This window comes from Pseudopipra pipra, chromosome 6 (assembly GCF_036250125.1).
Source record: "Pseudopipra pipra isolate bDixPip1 chromosome 6, bDixPip1.hap1, whole genome shotgun sequence".
Lineage (NCBI taxonomy): Eukaryota > Metazoa > Chordata > Aves > Passeriformes > Pipridae > Pseudopipra > Pseudopipra pipra.
The window spans coordinates 5779302-5806312 of record NC_087554.1 but is presented as its reverse complement, the minus strand read 5'-3'; the positions used below and the strand labels follow the sequence as shown (position 1 = coordinate 5806312).

Genomic DNA, 27011 nt, shown 5'->3' with positions numbered 1-27011 from the left:
TGAGAGGTTCGGAGAGGAGAGGTTCGGAGAGGAGAGGTTCGGAGAGGAGAGGTTCGGAGAGGAGAGGTTCGGAGAGGTTCGGAGAGGTTCGGAGAGGTTCGGAGAGGTTCGGAGAGGTTCGGAGAGGAGAGGAGAGGAGAGGAGAGGAGAGGAGAGGAGAGGAGAGGAGAGGAGAGGAGAGGAGAGGAGAGGAGAGGAGAGGAGAGGAGAGGAGAGGAGAGGAGAGGAGAGGAGAGGAGAGGAGAGGAGAGGAGAGGAGAGAGAGGAGAGGAGAGGAGAGGAGAGGAGAGGAGAGGAGAGGAGAGGAGAGGAGAGGAGAGGAGAGGAGAGGAGAGGAGAGGAGAGGAGAGGAGAGGTTCGGAGAGGTTCGGAGAGGAGAGGTTCGGAGAGGAGAGGTTCGGAGAGGAGAGGTTCGGAGAGGAGAGGTTCGGAGAGGAGAGGTTCGGAGAGGAGAGGTTCGGAGAGGAGAGGTTCGGAGAGGTTCGGAGAGGTTCGGAGAGGTTCGGAGAGGTTCGGAGAGGTTCGGAGAGGTTCGGAGAGGAGAGGAGAGGAGAGGAGAGGAGAGGAGAGGAGAGGAGAGGAGAGGAGAGGAGAGGAGAGGAGAGGAGAGGAGAGGAGAGGAGAGGAGAGGAGAGGAGAGGAGAGGAGAGGAGAGGAGAGGAGAGGAGAGGAGAGGAGAGGAGAGGAGAGGAGAGGAGAGGAGAGGAGAGGAGAGGAGAGGAGAGGAGAGGAGAGGAGAGGAGAGGAGAGGAGAGGAGAGGAGAGGAGAGGAGAGGAGAGGAGAGGAGAGGAGAGGAGAGGAGAGGAGAGGAGAGGAGAGGAGAGGAGAGGAGAGGAGAGGAGAGGAGAGGAGAGGAGAGGAGAGGAGAGGAGAGGAGAGGAGAGGAGAGGAGAGGAGAGGAGAGGAGAGGTTCGGAGAGGAGAGGAGAGGAGAGGTTCGGAGAGGTTCGGAGAGGTTCGGAGAGGTTCGGAGAGGTTCGGAGAGGTTCGGAGAGGTTCGGAGAGGTTCGGAGAGGAGAGGAGAGGAGAGGTTCGGAGAGGTTCGGAGAGGTTCGGAGAGGTTCGGAGAGGTTCGGAGAGGAGAGGAGAGGAGAGGAGAGGAGAGGAGAGGAGAGGAGAGGAGAGGAGAGGAGAGGAGAGGAGAGGAGAGGAGAGGAGAGGAGAGGAGAGGAGAGGAGAGGAGAGGAGAGGAGAGGAGAGGAGAGGAGAGGAGAGGAGAGGAGAGGAGAGGAGAGGAGAGGAGAGGAGAGGAGAGGAGAGGAGAGGAGAGGAGAGGAGAGGAGAGGAGAGGAGAGGAGAGGAGAGGAGAGGTTCGGAGAGGAGAGGTTCGGAGAGGAGAGGTTCGGAGAGGAGAGGAGAGGAGAGGAGAGGAGAGGAGAGGAGAGGAGAGGAGAGGAGAGGAGAGGAGAGGAGAGGAGAGGAGAGGAGAGGAGAGGAGAGGAGAGGAGAGGAGAGGAGAGGAGAGGAGAGGAGAGGAGAGGAGAGGAGAGGAGAGGAGAGGAGAGGAGAGGAGAGGAGAGGAGAGGAGAGGAGAGGAGAGGAGAGGAGAGGAGAGGAGAGGAGAGGAGAGGAGAGGAGAGGAGAGGAGAGGAGAGGAGAGGAGAGGAGAGGAGAGGAGAGGAGAGGAGAGGAGAGGAGAGGAGAGGAGAGGAGAGGAGAGGAGAGGAGAGGAGAGGAGAGGAGAGGAGAGGAGAGGAGAGGAGAGGAGAGGAGAGGAGAGGAGAGGAGAGGAGAGGAGAGGAGAGGAGAGGAGAGGAGAGGAGAGGAGAGGAGAGGAGAGGAGAGGAGAGGAGAGGAGAGGAGAGGAGAGGAGAGGAGAGGAGAGGAGAGGAGAGGAGAGGAGAGGAGAGGAGAGGAGAGGAGAGGAGAGGAGAGGAGAGGAGAGGAGAGGAGAGGAGAGGAGAGGAGAGGAGAGGAGAGGAGAGGAGAGGAGAGGAGAGGAGAGGAGAGGAGAGGAGAGGAGAGGAGAGGAGAGGAGAGGAGAGGAGAGGAGAGGAGAGGAGAGGAGAGGAGAGGAGAGGAGAGGAGAGGAGAGGAGAGGAGAGGAGAGGAGAGGAAAACCCAGCCAGCCAGCTCTGCAAAAACACCCTGGGGACCACAAAAAACCTCAACAGTGGGATGAAAGAAGGTGCCATATCAATTCCATTTCCATTCATCATTGTTAAGCTTCGAGTTTAAGAAAGTTTCATTGCCCATAAATACTCGGATCATAAGCAGCTGCACATGATATCATTCAGAGCCTGGTTGCATAACCCGTATTTCCCCCGAGCTTTGTCCCTAAGCTGCAGCCTGACAGGCATCAGCCAGACCCAACTTGTTGTTTTAAAAAAGCTTGGGCAGCGTTTTTACGTTTAGCAGCTGAACCAAACATCACAAAAGCGGCTGAAAAGAATTGGTAAAAGGTTAGGATAGATCGACTGTTTCCAAATTGGAATACTAATGATGATCCTTAATGAAGCCTGACAGTACAATCTGTTTCTTATTGTTCCCTAAGTGCTGGCTGCTGATCATATTCACTGGCTTTAGGTGACGGGGACAGACAGGGACAAATGGGCCCCACTGGTGAGCAGGACTGTGCACAGCTGATCTTTCAACAAGGATTAAATTCATTAAAATGATTCTCCCATCAGAAGAATCAATCTTTTGATTTGTTATCATCGTAGTGGTTATTAATTTTGAATGATGTCTAATTGGTGTCACTACTGTTTGGGTCAGCTAGCTTAGTAATCTTCTTAGAAAGCAGTAAAGAATACATAATTTTAGTAGCTTCAGGGAGCAGGGGAGTTGAAGGAGGGAAAAAATACCCAACTTGATTTAATACCTCTCAATACTGTCAAAGAACAATGGAGAAAGTAGGCAAAATACCTGCCAGACCCAACTGGTGAAAACTGACTTTGCTTTATTAATTCCACCACTTTTAATAAAAAATTTGTTTCTCATAAGGCACTTTCTCATAAGGTACTTTCTCATAGGGATAGTCTTAAATAAATGTTTTATTATAACACTGATAATAAACGTAATTGGAAATACTTCATTTTCTGGGCAAAGACGATATGCTCAGGGCTGGAGAGGACTCAGGGGGAAGCCCAGACTGATCAAGCAGGTCATTACTAGACTTCAGAGGCAGAACTCGCACAGGTTGTATGGCCTTAGCTCCACAAACAATATCTCACAGTTCGTCTCACAACCAGTCTTTTGAAACCAATGTCAATGACCACAGAATTAGGATTGAGAGGATCTGGTCTGCTACTCAAATTTTTAAGGTATTTAAGCACCAATGGAAGTCTAGAAGAGGTCATGGAAGCACTTCTATGTCGAGCAAGGTTGTTCATCTGCCTGGTTTTGCTGTTTGGGCTGCATGTCTTACCTCGACAGCCAAGTGCTCCAATAATGCCTAAACCATCCCTGCAAAGTGGATGTGGGGTTTCTTGTGTGTTGTTTAGATTCAAGTGACAGAGTAAGAGAAAGGCCACTTTCTGTGCCTTAGAACAACAGAGACCTTAATGAGGTGAGGACAAAGCTGTCCCTGACAGAGCTGGGATATGACAGATTATTTCCTCCTGTTCACTCTTGAAACAAATATATGGCTGCCACAGATAATCTGAAGGAGAGCTAAAACCTGAATCTTGGATATTCAAACAACTAAAGCCCCAGAGACTTCCATTGAAGCAAGTGATATCCAAATCTCTCTCAGAGGAGAACAGGGAAATAATTCTTGGTTTATGTTAATTTGTCTTCTACACATAGGAAAATGTTTCTCTCTTACCTATCTATCATCATAAATACACAACAGTGGCAACATGACTTTGTGAATGGAGCAGTTCATGTGGGAAGGCACCTCTTTCATCAGTGTAATAGGTGTTTAGATGATATACACCCATATAATCTAACACATTTTGGGGCTGAATGGATTACCACCCTCTTCCCTGCAGCTGGCAGTGGGAGGCATCACTCTCTTTGCAAAGCCACTGTTTCACCATATCTTTCTCCAGCCACACTCTCCAGCCCCACAACCAGCTGTCTCATTGGAAAAGGAAATGTGTTCCATGACAAATCACAGTGGTTCAATCCTGCTTTCTCATGGAAGATCTCTTCTGCTCTAAGTCATCACAATTGCTGTGATTCACCTGTTTTACCTAAAACCTCAGTTAGGTTGGAATAATAACACTTGAGTAAAAATTATTCCCACACATTAGCTCTTCGGAGTCAACAGCAAAACCATCAAACCCAGGATCATACATCCACTACATTAGATGAAAACCAGACCTTTTACAATCTTAGCTACATTTTGTAAGAAATTCTGCTTAACCTGATCTTGTCAGGCTTTACTATGGGCCCCAATTCCCACCAAATCATCTTCATAACTCAAGTAGTAACAAGAGATTAAAAACCCATCTTTCTAATTCCTCACCCTCCAAATGGTCATTCTTTAGAAAGCATTCTGTAAAAAAGCAAGATAAACCTAAACCAAATTACAAGTCATTATAATAATAAATAAAAAGCTTTTAAATGATAGAGCCCAAATTGTCACTCAAATTTGGGTAGCTGGACCATCCACACCTGGGTCATATTTCATAGGCTAAAAGCATTTATACTCATTTGATGAAGTTTCTTTTTATCTTTTCTCCACACACATTCCCCCTACTTGTTCTTCTGTGTTTGGTTAGACTGGGCACACTGATCTTATTCAACACTGTTAATAACTGTTTAGACAAGGAGTTAAGTTACAGATTGTAAAATCCAACTATTGTTCCTGTTCCCAGCACTGATTCAAGATAGATCTATCTATCTATGACTGTGGATAGATTACATTCCTGCTGTTTCCTTTCCTTTTTTTTGGTTTGAATATCCTGTTCTGCAAAATATTTTTAAGCAAATGAAGCTGAACATCATTACATGTGCTCCCACAAACACATTTTTTTAGACAATCACTCTAGCTTTTTTTGTATTGCTCTTTTTGAAATGGATAGGGTGCATTTCTAGATTGGGTGGAACCTAAGGCTACAGACTAATATCCAGTGGGACAACACCAGCTCCTACTGTCATGTCTAAGACTAGTATTCTGTCATTTTTTTTTCATATCTGCAGTCAGAAGAGAAAAACGGGTTAAAAGAATCTCATCAAAATGTGTACTGAGAATTTTATTTCCACAATGAGAAGAGTCTGAGACAAAAAAAAAAAAAGAAATTAAAATATTTTGAAAACTATACAACTATACATTATTTACTTAGTCTTTGAACCATGCTTGAGCTTAAATCTTCCTATATTCTTTTTAGAGACACAGCTGTTTTGACTCGGATTTCAAAAGTCCTCTAAGTATGAAAGTGTATTTAAAGCAAGCACATTAAAGAATCCATTTCTAAATTCAGTTCTTCAAAATATCTGTGTTGCATTGCTATCTGCCCAAATATATCTAAATATAACACTTCCCATTCTTCCTTGCAAACATGCTGTCATTAATGTAAACCTCATAGCTGCCTTGTAGCTAAAAGCTGTTTTACAGTGTGAGGCCACAGCACAGATTTGCCACAGAAAATCTAAATTGCAACCACTAGCACACCAGCTGTTTAACAGCCTGAATCAAATCAGTGTTTTAGTGCAAGGTGGAATAAACATCTTCCCCTTCATGACAGCAGTGAATCCAATAGTTACATTTTTGTAAACATATTACTGAATATATATTCACTTTATACACACACAAAGTTTTACTCCTGAGAGCTGTATTAGTCCTATAAGGCTGTGTAAATGCCTGTCTTTTCTTCTCTAAATCCTGCTCAAAACCACTGTGGACTTTTTCACACCCAACAAAGAAAATAGCTGTGTTGTCCATAACAGCCAAACTCTCAAAGGCCCAAAAGATCTAGGAACACACACACACACACACACACAAAAAAAATTAGAGAAGAAACCCTGCAACCCAGATGAGGAAGGAGATCCAACAGCTGTACTCAGTTCGTAAAAGTTATGAATATCTCTGGCCACCTACGTTATAAACTCTTCTCCAAAACAGGACAATTTAAACTGGAGATTTTTATTGTTTCAGGATTCCCCCAAGTAAACTCCAATCACCGACTGGATATTTGGAGATACTGCTCCAAACAGCACAATATCAGAGGCCTCCAACAGCTTTTTCCTTTGTTTCAGACCTGACTGTAAAATTGCCACTTACTTTACAAGCTCTAAAAAAAAAAAGAAGTCAGATAGATCTTGAGAGGCATAACTACATCAAAGGAAAGAAACATGGGAAGAGAAAACTCGTGGGTACACTGAAAACAGAGCTTAAATAGAGCAAAGCTAAAGTACTTGTAGAGAATGCTCTTATCTCTCTCCAGCGACCATGATTTCCACACAACCTATTTGGATACTGTCAGATTTTTGTAAAGGGAACTCAGTTTCTAATGGTGGTTTTTAGTTTATATGGAGACAGGTTTTCTGGAATTCCCCATCTCCACACTCTTTTTGTTCCCCTAAATACTTTCCCTGCTGCAAAATGCACTGATTCCAAACAACCATAATGACTAAGTCCTCTAGCAAATGCCTTAAGTACCTGATTTTGAATAACACCTTGTCCAAGGAATTGGTCCGTTGTTAACCTTTAACCCTGTATACTGCCATGCAGGAGGAATCCGCTTAAAATCCTCATTGTAAAGATATACAAGGAGTAGCATTAAGGCTATTTGACCTCAGGATTTTCTGAAGGCAACTTTTGGACGTAATTTTCTCACATTTTTTTGCATTTGCAAATAACTCCTTAAACAAGAATCTAAACAGACTTACTTTTCATGGTGCATTTTTTCCCATTTTGTGATCCCAGTGAGGGAACTGAGAATTCTTTCCAGGAAAAGTTGTAAACAATTTAGGGTTCAGAAGTGCCTAAGAAGGAAGCTGTATTTACTTTCCCTGGAATGGGAGACATAAGCTGTTTTTGACAACTGATCTTTCTGATAATAGAGTTATCCCAAGGGACCAGAAATAAATCACTGGGAAAAGTGAAAATTTTGGTACAGACAGATTTTGGTATGCCCTATGCATGTCACTGGAAAAAACTGTGTATTTCAGACAGGTACCATAAAAATTTTATCTAATAGAACATGGCCATCTAGAACAAATTAGAGAATATAACTTGCAACCAGATAAGGAAATTTGCTTGAGAAAGAAGCAATTATAATTCTGCTATATCACAGGTAGGTCTCTCTGAATGAATAAGAAATCAGACTTACATCAGTTATATCTAGACTGCAAGAGTGAGGTTGGTGGAAGGAGCTGGGAAATGTATATACACCAAGTCACAAGGTAGGATGCAGAGTTACAACTTTCCTCTGGTGGTGCTTGTTAGAAAACACCATCAACACTACAACATATTTTGGTGTCACCTTCTCATTAACCATATTTCCAAACACTCTGCTGAAACCATGACACTGAAAGAGACCAAGGCACAGTGGAGTGGTTGCTCCACAGACCCTCCTCTCCCACCTGCTTATGGGCCACATCATGAGACACAGTTCAGGACAAAACTCAGCTGGCTCAGGCTGGATTCATAGTCTGGATCTTCAATGTTGTCTTACCCCATCTCTTGATTAGGCATCTCTTCTCCTCAGAAACATTTCACTGTGTTAGTGAGCAGAACACAGGATTTCTTTAGGCAGCACAGAATTCCATGCTGACAGTTCTACAACATTCTTAAAGACATTCTAGTAGCCTGGGAATAATATATTTGTTTAGCACGGTGGAGGACTATCTTCAAAATAAAGGAGGGCAAAAATGAATTCTCTTTTCTGTGAATATGTCTGTTTCCATGAAGGAATTTTAAAATTACTTGCATGTAAATAGATCCCAGATTAGATTACTCTATTAGATTAGATTTCTTGCAGCTGTAGATAGATCCTAGCATCTGAAACTCAAAGAGAAACTCTCAGGGAGTCTGATTCATAAAAAGCTATGTGTGCTGTTTACAAGAGCAATTTGTGTTCCGGTTTTATTATTATTTATTCTGCATATGTGGGAAATAAATATTTTACAGTGAGTCCCTCAAAACAGGTTTATGATTCATCTACCCCCGAACTTTTATTGGTAAAAATACTGAGGAAAACAGCAGGCCGAAAAACTTATTTTCCTGAAATCTAGAAGAAGTTGCTGTTTTAATTCAAACTGCTATGAACCCTAGCAATATCATTCATTGTGCCATTTCTATTTTAGAGCCAAAGAAGTAGATTTCAAAGAGCATTTGCAATAAAGCAAGTTTAAATGGAATTCTTGAAGTTGCGGTATCACTGGTCCTTTGATTACAACCTGTGTGGAATTCAAGGATGCTTAGCAGTTGAAGGGTTCCTTTCCAAAATACAAATGAACATTACCTGGGAAATATAACTGCTGCTAGGTGATGATAGTCCCTGGACAGAAGTGAAGGCATATCCTCCTTTCTCTCCCAGTCTTTGAGATTCACCCTTCTGGGGTACAAGACTGGCAGCTGCTTAAGTGCACTGTTGACAGCACATCACCTGGCAGCTCCTTAGGTCATCCAGTGGAAATCAGCACGGGTGGATTCTTAATTTAATTACATTTTAATTTCATGTTTACTGCCACTGTTTCTTCCCTCAACACGTATACATTACTATAGCTCATGTGTTTCTCTCTACTGGAGCATAGATACTTTTTCATACACACATTCATTTGTGAACACTGCATTTTTATACTTTCTTGACCAAATCAACCTCTTACTTGAATGCAGCATGCACTCTCTTCAAAGTGCCAGAAGTAATCATTCACATGTTAAAGAAAAAAAAAAAGCGAGAAACAAAAAAAAGAAACACACAGAAAATTTATTTCGAAACTACCCTCTTAGAAACAATTCTTTTGCTCCCACTTGTGGCAACTACTGCCAACGTTGTTAACTGATCAAATATGTTTCCTTAAAATTTTAAGAACATTTCTGATATGGTCTGTGCAAGTACAAGTAGGCTTTTTTTCCTACCATGTCTTTTGCATTCCCTTAGGTCTGTTGCATTTCATAAATTCAATATGCCTCATCTCCTCAGCTCTCAACTAAAACAGAATTATCAGCAACTGGAGATGCTGCTGTTTCACTGGCATATCCATTAAAAGAAAATATATCTTTTCCCTTGTTCTAAAGAATTCCTTCATCTTTCTGAGGATTTATGTTCTTGGTGAATATTTGGAGATTCTGGCTTCTGGGATTTTGAATAGGTCCAAACTTGATAAACTTTTCTTACCTTCTCATTATTTGAAGCAGCAGCATATAGAGACAAAGCATAAGGATAAAAAGACAGATCTCTTTATTATCTACAAATAGTACAACATTCCACCAGCAAGACTCCACTGGGCTATAGCCAATACAATTCAGATTCTCCCTATCATATTCTCCAGGTTATTTTAGAGGTGACCAAAGACCAGGACGACAGAATGCAAAAAAACCCCAAAAATACATGCTCTATTTAAACCATTCTAGTATTTCTGGCTTTCTCTCTCCTTTACTCAATGCTTTTTAGCTCATACAAGATCCAGGCAAATTCATTACACAAAGCACAGGTTATCCCAAGCAAAAAGTGAACAAGAGAGTGTCCACAGGCCACCTCAGGTTACAACCTTAGTAAAGGTGATATATAAGCAGATGAGCAGGTGTCATTTATCTAGAACCCTTAGATTCAAGAGGATGATCACTGATCTGAATTTTCAAATTTTTAGACCCCTGTTTTATTTTCAAACATCTTAAAGTAGAAAGGCACAAGAAAAGTTTAGCTGAAGAACTTTGCTTTAAAGATACACATTTAGTTGGGGTCAGTCAGAGCAAACAGAGGAAGAACAGATATGTGTGAATTAAACCTAAGAGGCTTTGCATATTGATATTTGTGGGCTCACTTTTGAACTCTTTACCCTTTAAACCTTTGTCTTAACATCCCCCACGTATAAGATGACAATCCCAACTCAGTCGTTTTAAAGATGAAATCAAACCTTCGAACTCCTTAAAAGCTACCTGGGCCCCCCTGGCTTTCTGGCTTCTCCCCAGACAGCTCAATACTCTGGTGAGTTTCTTGAATTTTAAATAGTATTTAAATGAAGGACAGTGCAGTTGGAGGTATTACTATTGTAATAAAAACAAAACCACACAACATCACTCTTTTTTGGCAAAATCCTCAAATAGACCTTTAAGTTAGACTTACTTTAAAATACCTCCTTTCCTCTGCTGACTGGAGAAAATAAAAGCTGTCATTCATTGGGCATCTTCTATTTAATTTTGACACTTCTCAGATACTGTCCTTGTGTATTTCTACTGTGTTCTGGGTTCCTCATACATGGAAGCAGCTGTGCTCCTCTATTTCATTGTTCATAAAGCAGAGATTTTAAAATTATTTTCTTGTCCTCCCTTAGTTTCAGTTCTTAGACTTCTGTAAGTTGACACCAAAGTCCTTTGGGGAAATACTGAAAATTCTTATAGACTTGGCACACATATTTATGTGCATGGAATGCTTACTGTTGATGAAATGAGTATACTTTGGGAAATTTTAGACAACCATGCAGCAGGGGTATCCACTAACAAAGTGTTCACATCACATGCTCTGGTCTGTGAATACCTTACTGATGTCACTCCACTTTTCTCCACTGACCTGGTGAGTAAACGCACTACAGTGCAGAGTTGCTTGCACAGTGAAGGAACTTTTTTAAAGAAATATCACTGAGTAAGAAAACTTAGACAGCAGAAAGATATACCGAACAACTGAAACAGCCAAAGTCCCAGAGAGATCGCTCATCCCCAGAAGTGGTGTGTTTTGTTCTCACTGTGTATTTCTAGGCTGCATGTTCTTTCATGGAAGAGAGAGTGGGCTAGTTGTGATTAAGAGAAAAAATAGGCTAATCATAGTGCTTCACTTTGCATTTTATTCAAAAGTATGTGAAAAGTTCATATAAATGTTAAGTAACTGTCAATTAAACTCCCCCTTTGCCCTCTTGTGGCAATTTCCCAGGCAGCTGGGGTAGAGGGGGAAATCCCCATTTCAGTCCTGGATTGCTGTGTATGGCTAAAGACCAACCCAACTGGATTTATTAACTTCATATCTAGCAGCGAGGAGTTTGTGTCAGACCCACCACAGCCCTAATAGATGTCCTACTGGGCCACAAACACCAGTACAAATGGCACGGCTGCCAGCACAATCCCAACATGAATGGGCCTAAATTAGCCAGCGCCTAATAACCAGTTTACTAACACCTGTATTAGTGCTGCATCGCTGTGAGGAGGACTGCTGTTAGACAAGGCATAATCCCATAAGCTTGTCATTTGCATATCCCTCATTAGCTGATTAAAACCTGAAGGAGGCAGGTTTTTGCAGCCGGTGGGTCCATTCCGACGCTCCGGCTGCCTGGGTGGCTCGATAATGAAGTAGTGGTGGTGAATGTGAGGTTTATATGTATGGAAGGGATTAAGAGTATTAGAGTTTGTGTGAACCGATGTTGCCATATTCTTTCTACTGGATCACAGTAATTGGATGGGAGGAGCAAGAGTGGATCCGTTAGTTTTGTCTGTTTGCCCAGGAGCTGGGTGCTAGAGATTCAATTTTGTTTCCTTTTGCTCCTTTGCTTTTGTGAAGCACAGTGCTTTGTCTCGGCAAGCCCTTGGCACCTCTGTACACTACCCAGCTAAGGCGATTCAGCCACAAAGAAGAAACCTCGGAGACAGGCAGCATAAAATGCAGCCGAGACTCAAGTGCTACTTGAGGGCAGCACAATCCTGCACAGCTCAATCCTGGGAGAGAAAGTAAGAGATAATTGAAATCTATAAACACCTCTGGAGCCTTTTTATTATTTTATTAGTTCTCCACATTTGGGCTTAACAAACCTCATCATCAAAGAAGCCGTGAGCTCCTTACAAGGAAACTGAATGGCTTGAAATTTCACTGACTTAAGAAGCAATTGTTGGGATTATTTGCTAGACTTGCATAATTCTAATGCAAAAAAAAATCCATTTCCTATGTTATTTGTACAGCTGGAGTAATCACATTGTGTGACTGATGATGTAAAAAAAAATATGCAAGCTTGTCTCTCCCATAGTGCCAACAATGCATCTTCAGCCACAACAGGAAGAAAACACACTAAAACAGTTCAGGAAAGCCTGATGCCAGTGATAGGCTTGGTAGGCTCTGGAGGAACAAGTTATGTGCAATAGACATTATTAATAGACATTAATTAGATGGGGGGAACATTTTAGGCATTCTAACATGGCCATATCATTTCCACAACAATTTGGAGAATGATTTCTTTTGTTCAGGATAGCTAAATGTTTGAAAAATTACTATGTGAATGAAGCTGTGGGGCACAGAGAAGATGGGACTATTCAAATATAATAATAACAATAACCCACAGGCATCATATTTTTTTCTCATTTTAAAAAATATTTTCATTCCCAAAGCTTAACACCATCACTGTGTTAATTACACTTCCCTGAATTTTGGTAGTAAAATCTCAGTTGTTTTATATCACCTTTTTATTTTATGTTTTTATCCTAAACAATGGCTGTTGGTTTTAGAATAAGAGAAACTAAAAGTTCCTTTAGTTAGATATGTAAAAAAACCTGAAAATATTCTGATATTTAATACTATATAGATTTTAGAACAAACGAACACACAATGGCAATATAACTTTAAGGAATATGATTTGTCCTTGTGTTACTCCAGGGTTTCCTTACTGGAATTGTTTCACTAGCACAAAACTATGGTGATACAGACTCTATTTATTAGGCAGTAATTGAATCTGTATTACTGACTCCATTTAAGTCAATATGGTTACATGCATTTGAACGATGTTATGACCATTTATTGCCTTTCACCTGAATTTCACAAAGCAAGAAGGCTCTACTATGTTTCTAAGTGGATGTAGAGGGGAATGTTTAAATTAGAGGCAGCCCAACATTTCCTCCTTAATTCCATCCACACCCAAATTATACAGGCTTGACTGATGATACTCTCAGGCACATGGTGGGATTCCTGGGGATGGTTCTGTGCAGGGCTAAGGGTTGGACTCAATGGTCCTTGTGGGTCCCTTCCAACTCAGCAAATTCTCTGATTCTGTGACACGTGCAGCGAGGCAGCTCAAGAGCATGAGAAGATGCACATCCAAAATAATTTTGCACTTTTATTCAGGTCCTCGGAAGACAAGGACAGGCTCAAACAACATGCCTGATTGCTGGAGCTTCTGAAATCCAGACAGGAGCTGCAGCTCTCCAGCCACAGCTTTTGCCCCCAGGAACATACCCAGTCCTAGGCACTGGAAGGGTTCTCTGGAAGGTGACACAAGCTGGGAATGCATTGACCGTCTCCTTTAGGTAACAGTACAACACAGAAACTGCAGAGCCTCATACTCCTAGAGCCAAGCTGAACCCTTGACAGAAGATTCAAACACTCTTAAGTTGGATGGTGTGAGACAGTGCTGACAGTTAAAGACTCACAGAGTCCAAGGAGTTGAGTTTCTGCCCTCACTGACCTCCACTGCCTCCGGTGAGTGACAAGCACATCATGTACAATACTCCTTCTTAAACGAGGACCCCTGCTCTGCCCATTTCTCATTAAAACAGTGTTGATAGCAGCCAAGAGACCAAATAAAAATCTACCTGCAAATTATGTTTCTATTCTTCCCCCACCAAAAATAAATTTTGGAATTACACTCTTTAAGAAGTGTCCTCACCTAGGTACTCTAGAAGGTATTTACAGTGCCCCATCTCCTCCCTGCTTTTAGCAAATTCTATCTGCCATCAGAAACAAGCAATTCCCCGTGTCTTTACCCACTTCTCGTTTATGGCAGTCACATATTACTGCCAAGAACAGAGAATTCAGACAGACTATGTTTGTCCTTGTGGGCATTTCAGGAAGCTACACGAGGTACCACCAGCTTGTGCAAGTAATCACTTTCCTCTCCTGATGAGAAAGCCCTTAATTTCCTTTTTCCTTTCCCTACTTCCTGCAGGAGCTGAGCCCTCTGACAGCTCTGACAATTGTTTTGTTCGCAGAGTAATGCTACTTATAACACCCAACCCAACCTCATGGCTATGAGAAATCAGGTCTCTGCTACGCTGTATGGATGATTAATGAAACTGCAGTGGCTGTTAACCCACTGCTGAAAGGACAGCAAACACTGTCTGTTATTTCCAGAAACTCAGGTTCAGCCAGGACTGGTGACAAAGAGGAATGAGGCTGTCCTGAGGTGAGCTCTGAGTGTTTCAACAGCTCCTTATGTGCTCTGCACTGAGCCTCGGCTTGTGAGATTATCTGAAGTCCCAGATTCAGAAGGGAAGGAGGCAGCAGAAGTTACTATGCTACCTCTCATTCCCCCAGGGAAAGAGTACTTTTAATTCAGATTATTTTCATCTTAGACCCAACAAGTGGATTTGCTACCAGAAGAGAATGGACACTGGAAGGGTGAATACTTCATGAGTCAGCTGGGCTATGGGCACCAGCCCTTGCGTTGCCAGAGGGTCAAACACGTCATGTGTCTGCTGCAAAATGAGAAGAACTGCAAAACAGGATTTCCTATGACAACCAGATTCTGTGGTTCGAGTTAGCCCTTCTAGACTGATGTTCCTGTACTGAAGTAGGAATTAATTTAGGAAATCATAGAATTCCTTTGGGGCTTTTATCTAAAAAACCCCATCTTATTTCTTCATATAAGAGCAAACACCCAGTTATGTTTTCACCATTGACTGTAAATTACTGTCTAAATATCTTCAAGCAAGAGAAGTGATGTTGTAAACAAGCCAGTCAGAATGTTAGCTTGTTAAGATGTCTTACTGGATTAGACAAAAAAGAGAGAGCATGAAATAACCACCTGTGTTTTTAGCAAGTGTTGCCTGCCAAATCCCACCTGGTATTATTATATATCTCTTAGTGATGTAATGTAACTTCTTAAATTATAGCTGATTATACTGCAGATTATGAAACATGAGGTACCACAAGGCTTCCTTTGCTTTGGTTGGACCAGACGATCATTTACAACCTGGGCTGTTATATGAGTCTAAGTGAGGTAATAAAAAGAAGAAGAATCAAATCAGCAGGCTGTGAGAGATATAGAGAGATTAACACAAAAGTTCTTGGTAACTTCAGAAACAAACTATGGAACAGGACATTTTGTGTAGAGGACAGAGGGATCTTGTAGTCCTCTCGCCAGAGGAAACCCTCAGGCCCCACTATGGCTCGGCCTCTCCAGAAAATAAAAAGTGATATCCAGAATGGAGTTCAAGAAAACAAACCATTTAAATTAACTAAATGACTTTGGGGAAAACAAGGATGTTTTTGTGTTCCAAAGTGCCTCTTCAATTCCACATTTTTGTTAAGAATTCATGATGTCTTTGGAATAGATTTTTATTATTAAGGATCACACATAAGGATCACACACTTTCTTCATGGAACACATCTTACTATCAAGCTGATTTTGCATGGGAAAAGACCCACAGTTTTCTAAAATGACTGTACTAAGCTGTAGGAGAAGGTTGCCAAATGAATCAAGCTGTGGCTGCACTGTGGTAAATTCCAGAGCACATAATAATGCTCCCATTTGTTTGTTTGAATCATCTTATGGTGCTGCATGCACATTTAGCTGATGTACCAACACTAATGGGTCACGCTGTTCTTGGAGCTGGATTTATAAAACATCTCATAAAAATAAACAGCTTTATTGCCAGGCTCATGAATGATAATCCCACAGATACAAATCATTAATCACAGAATGTATGAAGGTAATTACCAAACCAGGGATCTGTTTTATGGAATTTGTGGGTATGTGGTTAGATTATTTTCTTTTTGCACAAAGCAGACAGCAGTTGCCTGCTGCTGAAATCCCTTTGTATCCACAAGGATCAGGTCCCAGTAGAACCATGGTGGTCAGCCAAGCCACGATCATTACAGTGCTGACAATGTACTGCCTGCACAGAACCTTTTCCCATCACTTTTATTTAGCATACATGACATCTCAACATTGCTGCTGAGAGCCATAAAACCCTCATTGCATGCTTATACTTGACAAGGTACAATTCAGAAATCAGGAGAAGGTCCTGACTCACACAGAGCTATTGTCTGTTTGTCCATTTTGTTCCTTGTTAATAATACAAGAAGTACAGAACAAGAGCAGTGGGTTGTTTTTCTCCTCAGTTCAAACCTTTGTGTATGAAGACAGAAACATCTTTTTAAAGTGACAACATTTTACATTAAGTTATTTGCTAATATTTTAAAGTTCTGCCAGCTTTGACAATTTTTTTTCTATTCAGCAATAGAATTTTCAACACTATTGTGACATGGCACTGGAGTTTAGCAACTCTGCAAAGCTATTCTTTCCCTCAGGTCTTCTCTATTTCATAACTTCTTCTCTCTTTACCACCACCCCAACCAGTTTAATGTGGGTTGACAACTATCCATTTAAATAGAATTACAATGTCTTTCATCATACAGAGCCAGCAACAAGCAGAAAAGAAGATTAATCATTAAAAATACAGGAGGGGAAATACTGTTGCAAACTCCAACCTAGGCAGGTTTCCAAAGCACAGCTGAGCCCTGGGATTCTGGGCAGCCAAGAAACACACCTTGGAATAAAGCTCCACTGTCTCATTAACGGGGAAAGAATAAAAGTTTGGCTGCATAAGGACAAAGCACTGACCAAGGACATTGGTCCAGAACAACTGACTCCCACAGTCATTGGAGTAATTCCAAACATTCATCCAGCTTTCCATCCCTATTACATATAACCAGGTACTCCTTCAGAGCCTGTTGCTCATATCTGAAATGAGCAGAAAGCTCATTATCCAGTTTATCCTCATCTTCCATCTTTATACTGGAATTCTCACAATGAATAAAACCAGTGTGCAGCAAAAATAACAGGATCCTCCTCGTGCAGAGCCTTTAAGTTCTTATTGGAGCCTGTGCCACCTGCTGTGACCATCAGAGAAAGGCTGCAATAGCGCTACCTGGAGTGCAGGAAACTTGCCAATTTGAGCTCGCCAGTGCTGCCACAAACTTGTGGGTGTTTTCATGAATAATAGAATCGTTTAGGTTGGAAAAGACCTCTAAGAACGTTGAGTCCAACCATTAAGCCACCACTGCCAAGCCCACCACGAAACCACGTCCCCAGGTGCCATGTCCACACATTTTTGAAACACTTCCAGGGATGGCGACTCCATCACATCCCTGGGCACCCTGTGCCATGGCTTGACAGCCCTTTCAGTAAAGAGATGTTTCCTAATATCCAACCTAAACCTCCCCTGGCACAACTTGAGGCCACTTCCTCTTGACCTGTCCCTTGCTACTTGGGAGAAGAGACCAATCCTCACCTGGCTGCAACTCTCCTTGTAAGAGAGTGATAAGAGTTCCTCCTGAGCCTCCCTTTCTCCAGACTAAACACTCCCAGCTCCCTCAGCTGCTCCTCATAGGACCTGTGCCTGGTTTGCAGTTGAAAGGCAGGGTGGCTGGAGTCATATATTTTGGCCTGAAATGCTGGGATGGTGTGTGGAGGACACCTCCATCTTCCCAGTGATGAGAACTGTAGCAGTGAATCTGATGAGAAACTTGTTTAAACATGTCTTAAACTGGCTCTTTGTGGTCTCTTTGCAAACACGTGTTTCTTCTTCCCAACACCCCCCACAGCAACTGTTATCTCCCATGCAGGAATGTCCTGGGAAAGGTGTCCTGAGGTGTTTCCCATTGGTCCTTGTTAACCCCTTCCTGTGATTGGGTGTTCCTGTAAGCCCCTTGAGACTTCTAATTGGTTAACCTGTGATTCTCCGTAACCCTATAAATGTAACAACCCCCAACAATAAAAGCTCTCTTGCCTCCTCTCCACGCCCGGTGTGCTGTCTCTGTGCCTGCCATGGAGCCACGTGGGGGGAGGGGAGGGCACCTCTCCCCTCCAGGCTCGGGGCCTGAAAAACCCTGTCGCTGGAGTCCCCTTTCCCCGTCCCCTCAAGATGTCAGAATGGTTCTTCAGATGGAAATGGAACTTGAACTGGGCTCCCCCACGTTGTGGGTGGGGAAAGGGATCCAGAGAGAACCACCCGGCCCTAGCAGCTGTCTCCCTGCAGCTGTGCTTGCCCCTCTCCCCTCAGGAAATGGATTCCCACTTCCCAAGTTCCCACAGCTGCACAGGATCAGCTGGGGAGGATACTCAGTGAGAAACATTTAAACTCCAAAATGAAAATCAAAGTATCCATTCAGGATGACACTAGAGAGAACAGCTGAGGCTCAGCTGCCCTTACAAGCTATCACCAAGTCACCAAGGTTGATTAAATTCTTCTGTTTGAGTCGACTGTATCTCCCTGTCCTTTAGTCTATCTACCAGTGTCTCGTAGGGGTCTGCATTTTATTCTGCCTAGTGGAAAGGAATAGACTTTTATAAACCTTTATAATATGGAAATAGATTTTGTGCCTCATTGCACCACTACAATTCAGTTTTCACATCCTTGGACATTTTGGTGAGTGACATCTTAAAAGCTCCCAGCACTTTACTATTTATTCTGCAGCATGGTTGTTTTAGCATTACACAACAAGTACACAAAGTAACGGAAAGGATGGGAGCTAAGGCCACAGTACCAATATAATCTACTTGATAAAGTGCAATTGGGAAAACCTGTTTGATGAGGGCTGGCAGCTATCCATTTAAATAGAATTACGTCTTTCATCATATTGAGACAGCAACAAGCAGAAAAGAAGGTTAATCAACTTTATAGACTGATTTTTTGTTCCTTGGGTTTTGAACCATAATGTGGGATGTAAGAGTGCCACTAGGTCCAGTCCAGTGAAGATGTTGCTTGGTGATACTTAGAGAGTTGGACTACATGATTATTGTAGGTCCCTGCTAACTGAACTAGTCTATTCTAAGAGTAGTAGTACTTAAAAGTCCAATTTAAAGCATAAGAACAAGGCATCTTGTCATAGTTAAAAACTTACAGTGTCTGGTATCACCTTCCTCTACGCCTATGATTACTCCAGGGTTCCCCCTTGCTAAATACAGAGTAGCTGCTCCCTTGTGTGCTCCTACCACAGAGTTGTTGTGGCACGGTAAGAAACACCGTCACTTATATCGCAGTAATGAGTTTAATTGTATCAACCCTGAATCTTTCACAGAGAAAAACACCTCCTTTTTTGGGCATTAGAGGAGAACAGGACTCAAATTCATATTAAAATACAACTCTCATTTGGGCTGGGTGTGATTGTATCAGTAGCTTCTTTTCTAACAGGTCAAGTGTCATGTGAAGTGACTGTAAGTTGATTTTTAGATCTTCTTCTTAAACTACAGATGAGTTAGAAGTTTGAACCTGAAATCAAGACCTTTGCTGTACTAGGCAAAAGGGCAGAACAAAAAGAGTGCTCTTGAGACAAAGAGTGTGATAGCCAGTTAAAATAAGTCCACAGTTTTGGATCCCTTGACTGTCAATCAGCTTGTCAAAGCACTGTTACTGATTCTCTATCAGAATGTCATTGCTCCTTACTGTTCTTCCCCTGCTGTCACAAAAGTGGGAGGTGCAAAGAAGTCACTGACTCAACCCTGGACACAGCCCCCTTTCTCTTCCCCTTCCTCACACTCAAGCCAAGTGCCAAACAGCATAGCTGAATCTGAAGAGACTTATATTGGGGAGCCCGTGTGTGCCCACAGATGCTTTACATCTACCTAAAACACAATTAACCATTGCTGGGAAAAGAAGGCTTTTTGGGGAACAATCCATGGATTTGAAAAGTTTGAGGTTAGCTGAACACACACTTGCATTATTTAACACACGTTCACCCCTTGTTCTGTCTGCTCTGTCCCCACCATTTACTGCTAAACAGGTCCCTTATCTTTATTGATCACTTAATTTATCTTTTCTTAACTCCCCTTGCTCCGTCTGGTGTTGTGTGTCCAAGGTATTGAGGCTAAACGTCCGTCTGTTCATACTGTCATGACTGGTTCGCCTTTGAAAGAATAGGGGGAGCAGGTGGTGTGACTAAGTAGACCCCCGACAGAATAGGGGCACCATTGCTGTGTCCTGTCCCAACCTGCCAGCGATTCCCCACCCTCCCAACTGTTCCACATTAAAGCAGTCAACTGTGGCTTTACAGTCCAAGTTTTACACAACTGTTTTACAAACCAGGAAGAATTTCTTTTGTTGAAAATCTTTTGTTAGGCAGCGCAGAATGGGGAGGGGAGCAGGGTAGAGGGAGTGGAGAAAGCCTGTTCTGAGACCGAGTGCATTTTAATGTGTATGTAGATGTACACTACAGGATGTGCCAAGTCAACTCTGTATTTCTGTGCTGCCTTTAAGCTCTCTTTAAAGAGAACACAACATATCTTTCAAATACCTTTCATTTTCTTGGGGTCTTCTAGTCATTTTCCTTTGGTACTGTTTATGGTACTATTTTGGTTTATTAGAGCAAATAAGATTGAAAACCAAATAAAATTACCTCTTATACTTTTTTTTTCCTCAATAAGAATAGAACATTCACTTTTCAGTGTTGCAAAACTATTATAAATCCATCTAACTGGATAGACAACCTCAAAGAAAAGTCCAGATGATGCTTCAGCCACATTCCAGTTTCCAAACAGTCCTATTACAGGCACCATCTTGCTTCTGATCTCATACACACCACTGAATCCTGTGAAAAAATACAGTGCATCTCAACCCAGATGTCAGCTAGAACTTGTACATATGAGTTATCTCTGAGAAAACATACCCTGAAACGGTCAGGTCCGTAAGAGACAGAACAGAAGCTCACAAAATGGAACCCAGAAAGAGCAACTGTTTTCTTACAGCTCTGAAACTATTCTGGTATTACCACTAGAGTGCTACAAATAGTTGCATACAAAACCTGAATCTACCAAATTCTCATTTTGTTTTTCTTTCCCTCCTTTCTGTGAGAACTCACAAACTGATAATTCACAAATTGTTCAAAGCCGAACACAAGATTTGGGTATTTTCCACATAGGAAAATGACATTTTGCCCTGGAAGCTTTTTCCGCAGGCTGAAATGTATTAGAAGTTCTATTTCAGGCAAAATTTGCAAACCAAGAGACAGGATCCTGTTCCTTTTTGGAAGCTATTGCAGCCAATCATGCAAATCTTGTAACTCTACATGCAAAAGGGGGGGGGAAAGGATAAAAGTTGTCTTTTCTTTCCTTCAGAGATGTCTGTCTTTCTGCCCTTCCTCTCCCCATCAGGCTGCAGTGGAAAGACAAAAGCTGAGACTCTGCATCCATAGAATTCAATGGCAAAATTTCTGCGAGGCCTGAATTTCACCCAATCTGCTGAGTCCTGCAGGAACAGCAAAAATCAGTGACTGTTGTTTAAAGAGGGAAGGATCCACATTTGTTACTAGATCATTGGGAAGGTACTGAGAATTAATCCTACTAAAAGCACTGTTTTCTCTTAGGAGCCTGATCCTCTCAGATATGTAAGTAATAGACTGCTCAGTTCAATTGGTATAAGGAGTACAGTTCAGATTCATGGGGGTTCTTAGCTTCCTGACCAAATACAAAGCATAGAAATACCAAAAAGCATTCAGCACTAAAATTAAATGCTTTTGAATGAAGCATATGTTTTAAAAAATAAAATAAGAGAAATAATATATTCAGATAAATCCTCTCTCTATGTCCACAGTCCCTTCAGGAGTCTGGTGGACAGGTCACTCAACCAGAAGGCTTGGTTTCAATCCTTCCCTTTCAAGAAAGTACCTGAAGTGCCTCCACAGAAAGCTATAAAACCACCAGGACAGAGGATTACATGGATGCTGTATGATATATGATTGCTAGTCTCTCATATTACTGCACTCCCATGGTGCATAAAGAGTCCATGAATTTGAAGCCAGCATCAGGAGTGTCTTTTCTCTCTGAGACCAGTATCCTAATCATGAAGTTCTTCAAGTCTTATTTTACATTTCCTATCTCATTGAATATTTATTTAATAGCACCACCTGCAAGAAGCAAGAGAAGCTCACCTCACCTTCTCACCATGGTGCTTGGGGTGGTCACCCTGGAGAAGGAAGACAAAGATTGGATTTTTAGCAGATTGAGCAGAATAACAGAACTAGCACTCCAGAAATATGAACAAATATGCTATTACTGCAATACTGGATAAATACGATCATCATGGCTTGTTTTCAGTCCAAACTTTTTCTCAAAAGCAGCAAGACTTTTGAATATTTTCTCAACAACCAAGATTATTTTACAACCAAGTTGGTAGACAGTAACATATCCCCAAATGTTTGTTCACACCTGGAAGTGATCATCAAGAAGATGAGGATCAGCATCACCAAGGATGAAACATTCTCAGTATTTTCCCTAAAAATTTATAACACCTTCACAGTAGAAAACAGAGATCAGTATTTTAGCATTGCAGGTAAGCAGAGAAAGAGGGAATCTACACAGATCTATAGGGAGGATATCTACAGAAATCTGTAGACCTAGAGTCCCTGTTATTTAAAAATTCAGTAATTCATTAATTGATTAAAATCTCTGTTAATAAGCTTGAGGGAAAGAAAATGTCTTACATCTCTAATCATTTCGAAGGCATTAAAATTACATGCCTAGTTCAGAAGAATTCTGTCACAAATACTGCATTGCCTGTAAATTACCAAGCTGTCTTCCAACTGTAAAAATCACATTTATAAATTAGAAAATCCTTCCCAATTGTTCATTTTGAACAAATCGAGAATTGTCTCTCCACTACTATATTAAGCTATCATTTTGCTCCTACTAACTTCTTAAATGCTGACTTTTCTCAAATTTGTATGTGAAACATCAATACATTTGGATGTATGACATTCAAAATGTAGATGTAAAAGACAGGTGTGAAGTCCATAATCATTCTATCTTATCTGCTCATGCAGGTTGGGTTGTGTCTAGAGTCTCTTTGTGTACAAAAATGCTTGGAGAATTACTGAATCAGTTATAAATTTGTCCTTAGGTTATACGAATGATATACAGAGAATCAAATAGATACGAAAACATGTGAAACTAGACAGTAGAAAATATGGTGTTCCTAGTGACTGCAATGCCCATCTGAATTAGATCACAAATTATCTGATTATCTAATTAGATCTGAAATGAGTCTTATGGATCTTCCAACCCCTGATGGATGTTTCTCTACATCACGAGAGTCATCACACAGTTTGCCACATTTTGGTAGAATGACATTTTCTGAGAGGCTTATTGCTCGCAAGGCACAGATATTGTGGCTCAGAATAAGTTGTGTTGCCTGCTTTTCTGTAGAAAAGGTTACATGGCAACTGTCATAAGCCATCTAGAATCTGCAGTGTTTTCTTTCCAAAAAAAAACCAAACCCAAATTAATGAACCAAACCCGTATAGGGTTACAGGACAGTCAGGTACATGCATGTCTTTATTCAGAGGCAAGAACAAGCTTTATGCACTCTATATACAACCATCAAAATATTTTATGTGGATTTTGCTGCTTCTGTGAAACAATATTGTCATGTGCTGCACACATCAAACTCGATTTAACTTGCCTAAAAGTCACATACTGATATACTAAATATATATAATGTCATCATTTCACTTTCAAAATGGATGAACAAAGTTATAAGAGGAGAGGAAAATAAAAACCATATTGGCATCGACTTATCCCATTGCAAAAGCAATATTTGTGTAATTGTGTATAATCGTTTAAAGTATAATTTAATACATCCCTTTAACAACTCACAAATTATCACTTGACAACTAGAAATAATAGGTCTTTTTGTTAAAAACAGAAAGCATGTGAAGACTAAAGGTTAAACAGGTCTTTTCATCATGATAAATCACTGGTTAATGAGCCTGGTATTGTTGGGTATTATACTTGCTCACTTCAATGCCATTACCTTCTGGTTGTAAAGCTGACACTACTAATGATCTTCATTCTTTGAACTTTTCCACAATATTGACTGGTTGCATAGAGCAGATGTTACTTGGATTTGACTGCAAAAGTGGCAATTCTTCTAAGGCTTGGAGAGGCCCTGAAAAGAATGATACTGAACACAATGTATTTTGATATCTCTGAGTCAAAAGAGATTCTTCTGTAAGTGTCAATTCTTGCTCTTGTAGCTTCTTAGTATCACACAAAAATCAATCATAGATAAGAGATCAAGATTCTTGATTTATTTTCTGCAGTTTCCTTTTTTTTTTAAAGTTACAATAATGCAATGAACTAACACAAGAAAATTTGTGTCTAGTCTCTGTCATTGTACTCATAACTTCTCCTGCATCACAGTATATGCAAGCAAAATAAAAAAATTAGTTCTGTATTTCTAAGATTTTCTTGGTCTTGACTGGAGGACGCTGAGGTCCCCAGGAGCTGTATGAGTGAGCCAAGTGCTGACAAAGCAGGATGCAGAAGGCCTGCACACATATGTTTGTATACCCACATCCATCACTTCTTCTTCCAGAGGGAAGGAGGCCCTGCAGACCTTCCCTAAGTAGGCAGTTAGGAGAAGCACCTCTTTAACATATGACGGCTGTCTTTATTTGTGTGAGGGACCTGGTTCAAATAAACTCACAGAGCCTTGGGATCGAGAAGGAAGATTTAAGTGTAAGAGAGCAGGGATGGACAAGTTTAAAATTAAACTGACGTGACCTGGAAGCTTCATGTTTATCCCCATTCCATTCTCTTCCTGACCCTGCCCTTTTCTTGTACTTCTTCTTGCTCTGTTCCTGTCACTGCTGGATGCTAGAAAATGTGCAACTACAGAGCAAAATTCAAACCTGGAGAAGACAGAAGTAGTTTTATCTTAGTTTACGTCCAGTTCTGGGCCAGAAAGATTTTGCTGCATCACAGAACAGAAATGCGGACAAATGAACTCACCATTCCCCAAGTCAAACCTCAGACCCTCACATCCTTCACACGCACATTCTTTGAATGTTTCTGTGCAGCAGAAAGCACAAAAGCTACATAGTTTAGCTTATGTCCATACCAAAAATCCAAGCTCCAAAAGGCATTTCTCACGTACTGCTAACAACTCACTGGCATGTAAAAAGTCATTATTTTTTTTCCTAAGTGATTCATGAAAATTTAACCCTGAAGGTTTAATCTTTAACCTGTTTGGGAAACTTAAGAAACTTTTCAGTAGTATTAATTTCACGATATAAAAATGTAAGCATGAACATACCTATTCCCCTCTGATCCCACTAAACTCAGTTGGATTGAGAGAAACAGTTTTCATATGATGTTGTCACACCAGCATCTAAGGCTATCTGATCTGCAAAGGTCTCTCTCACTTAAAAAACTTACAGCTACTCACATACAGGATAAAATCCTGAACAAGCTGAGCATCAACAAAATAAAGATTTTACTTGAGGAGTAATTAGCTACAATTCATTTATTTAAGGGGGGGTGAGGGATGTGACATTGTCTTTGATAACCCTACATGCTGCAACCTAAGAATTTCTCATCTGTAGGATGTCATTTCCAACAGCAGGTAACACACACGTGCCTCATATGGGATCTGTCCTACTGTCAGAGAGAAACTGTCTCTTGCCACTGTTTCCAAAGTTACAGTTAGATGTATCCAAATATCTATTTATTGTGTCACAATCAGAAACTGCAGTCTTGCAAAATCCAGCTTGGCTTACACTATAGGTGTATAAATCCTCTCCTACTCAGAGTTCAAAGAATTCTGATTTAAATTTTCGTTTAAATTTTCATTTAAAGAATATTTACTTGTTAGTGCGAGCAATTTGGTGCTATTTTAGTGTCTACAAAGTGTGGTTTTCATCATGTGAGAATTAGTGAAAATACTTTGAAAGACGTTTTTGATAAAAGGGCTTATAAAAATATCTTTAGTGTGGGTAATATCAACTTTTTTTTTTCCTTTGCTTATCAATTTAAATGTTTCCCATTTTATTGATAAAGCAAGAAAAAGAAGAGTGACTTATGCTGTGGAAAAAGCCCGTTGAATCCTATGGACTATACACAGATTTTAAGATTCTTTTTCAACCAATTCCACTGATATTGTTGTATGCCAGTATTGCAAACTGCACTCTCACTGTCTCTGTGGTGTTCTCAGATAGCCTTTATTTTTGCCATAAAAAGCCGGAATTTTTAAATGTTATTTCTGAATTTTTTTCTTGGAGGAGAGGCAACACTAGTGGTGAACACCTGTATTCGTTTGGACACTCAGATATAGTTTACCACCGTGTCATCAAAGCACTTCTACATTATTTGAGACATGAAAAATCACTAGTGGTAAACACTTCAGCACAAGCTAATGCAAATTATCCAAGAAAGGCTTTGTTAGACAAACCATATTTACAACAGAGGCAGATGCATTGGGAGTACGGGTTTCATGGAAGGGGGTAACTTCTTAAATTAAAGAAACGGTGGTGTCTGACTTAGTCCATTCTCCCATTTCAAGGTATTGACCCCAGGATTCCTGCTTATCTTGCCTTCCAAAATCATAAATCCTAATTAAATAGTATGTGTATAAAAGGTTTGAAAAGTAACACCTTAATTTATTTATTTGGTTACTTCTTTAAGCAGAAGTGGTTTGATTACAAGGAACACGGTCTATATAACTTTGTATATGTGTGTGTTTTCAATGTTTATGCAACACAGCATGATGATGTACAATATTCAATTAATATACTCTCTCCTGTGCTACCCAGGGGTCTATAAAATTCTAGGAGGAGCTTCAGCCTGGCTGCAGAACTGGCTGGAAAGACTCACAAGCAATCCAACAGAACATTTTCCCCACACATACATTCCTATAGCCTCCTCTCCCTATCACCCCCTATTACTTGGCCATATTCACCCCCACTGGCCCTTTGCCTTTGACCTCTCTCTGCCACTGCCTCTGATTTTGTATTTGTTTTCTGAGGACCTATTATCAATCACTTTTAAGTACCCGTAAGAAGGACATTTAACCTAGGCATGTGAAAGTACTAGATCCTTCCATTCAAAGAAATAAGTTATTATAGGGAAGATATAGTTTGCATCCCTTATGGTAGCAAAGCCACAAAAAAAAAAAAGTTTCCCGTGTTCTAGTTGCCAAAAAAAAACGGTAAACA

At 41.1% G+C, this 27011-nt stretch overlaps 1 long non-coding RNA gene across 2 annotated transcripts in view; it reads right to left on the bottom strand.

Annotated features, from left to right (window-relative positions):
* The window catches only part of LOC135415452 (uncharacterized), a 44946-nt gene that overhangs the window by 16536 nt on the left and 1399 nt on the right, over positions 1-27011 (bottom strand). The window contains exons 2-4 of one of the 2 annotated variants that reach the window (XR_010431126.1): positions 23831-23965; positions 21956-21985; positions 18939-21268 (exon numbers count right to left, since the gene is read on the bottom strand). This is a non-coding gene — a long non-coding RNA (uncharacterized LOC135415452). Of the gene's footprint in view, positions 1-18938; positions 21269-21955; positions 21986-23830; positions 23966-27011 lie in introns of those variants that run through there. The other variant, XR_010431127.1, reaches the window with a different exon arrangement.